Here is a 2,001-nt window from a genome sequence, read left to right on the forward strand (position 1 = left end):
AAACAATAAGAATGAGCTATTTTAGGACAGCAAATATGAGTTTGGTATAAAATTCAACTATTTTGATATATCACCAGAGACTTGTATAAAACAGACACACTTGAAAAAATAGAAATTTTAGTTCACGAGATATAAAGCTAAAGAGAGGGATTGTGACTCATCTGTTTAAAAGGGAGAGAAAAGTGAAGATAACATGCAGGAAAAGAAATACAGAACCAAAAAGAGAAATGCCACCCCTATGAGATAGGTGGGTAGAAGAAAAGAATTCAACAACAGAGCCAGAAAATAGGGGACAAGATGTGTAGGACCAGTGGGGAATTAGAACAACATTATAATATAGCTCTAAAAGAAATAAGGGTTAAGGCAGGAGCTCATCAACACAAAGACTCAAAGGAGTAAAAAGAGTGTGGGGGTTGGGGGAGGTTGGAAACCACTTGGATCCAGCAGACATGGCACTGGTGATGTGAAGAAAATCATTTCAGTGGTATACTGGAGATGAGAGCTGTGTATTCAAAGTGGTTAGGATAGATATATAGTTACATTCTCTTAATGAATAGAGGGATTTGTTCTAATGGTGTTTGTAAATAGGATATCAAGTCTGCATCTTGTACAGCAATTAACCACTAGGAAGAATGTATGCAATGTGTTAATTATTGAAACTGTCCTACCAATTTGGTTTGAAACTCTCTCATTGCTATTTGTTTCTCAATAAAATTATTGGAAAAAAAGAGATGAGAGTTGTGCTACAAGACATTCAGAAAGGAGAGGATTGTCAGAGAGCACAGCTAAAATATTAACAAAAGATTCTATCAATTATCTCAGTTGTGAAAGGGCAAAAAAGAATTGCATCAGAACAAAAGAGAAAGCAGATAGTCAAGTGAAAACTTTAAAGTGGAAGCTATGTGTGCTTATTTTAGACAGATAGAAAGATATCCAAAAAGAAATGTCCATTGGGAAGATCCACAGAATAAGAATTTAAAATATATTTTATGGGAAGAATAGTAAGATATTAAGAATCACTACTTCTGGGAGAAATAAAAGTCCTGAAAACTTTTGTTCCACAATGCAATCCAAAAATAATTAATGAAATATAATAGCCATTCTTTAAAAGTATAAGTAAATGTATAAGAAAATAAAATTCTCTTTTTTGTACTGAATCAAATTCAGTAACTTGGGGATCAAATCCAGGACCTTGTGCTTGCAAGACAGGCACTTAAGCCATGGAGTGATCTCCCTGGCCCAAAAACCTTAAATTACATAAAAAGTTGCTGAAAACTAGAGAAAGGTAAATCTTCAACATGATGTCACTCAGTATGGTAGTGAGGAGGTGGGCCTTGGACATTGCTGTTATGGGCAGCTTCATTTCTGTTTTGTTAATTAGAGAAAAAGAAGGGTTGTAAGGACAGCCAACATTATAGCCCTAGCCTCTCAAGGTCAGTAAAGACTCAGGACATAGGAGAACCTGTACTGTAACATCATGTAACTCAGTTGTGTCCCAAATTTTCTGATCAAGGAGATTATGGGGCCACAGAGGAAAATGATCAATGATATAGAGTGTGTTTGGAGAGAAAACATTCTCTCAGGCTTTCACAGAGAGCAAATTGGTCAAGCAATGGCTGTGACTCATCCACATGGCTGACACTGATAAAGGGTCTACAAACTGCAGTACAGGGTTTGAGGCTAAATCCTGAAGGGATTTGACTGACCTTGGCAGATACATAAGTTATATTTCTTGTTATATAGGTCTTGCTTTATTTTGGTCTTAACCATCCAGCAGTAAAATATAAAAACAAAGTATAAAAAGTGAAGCCATATTAATATGCTGAGTTGTAAAAAGCTCAAGTCAACAACTTCTGACATTGCCAGTCCTACGGAAAACCCACTTCTATTATGGATTACTGGACTACATTGGAATATTTTGCTGAATTCACACACCTACAATATTTAAATAATAATGGAATACCTTTTTCTGACAAAACTAAACAAAAAAGGGGATACAAA

This window comes from Octodon degus, unplaced genomic scaffold, assembly GCF_000260255.1.
Source record: "Octodon degus isolate 3935 unplaced genomic scaffold, OctDeg1.0 scaffold00053, whole genome shotgun sequence".
NCBI classification, from domain to species: Eukaryota; Metazoa; Chordata; class Mammalia; order Rodentia; family Octodontidae; genus Octodon; species Octodon degus.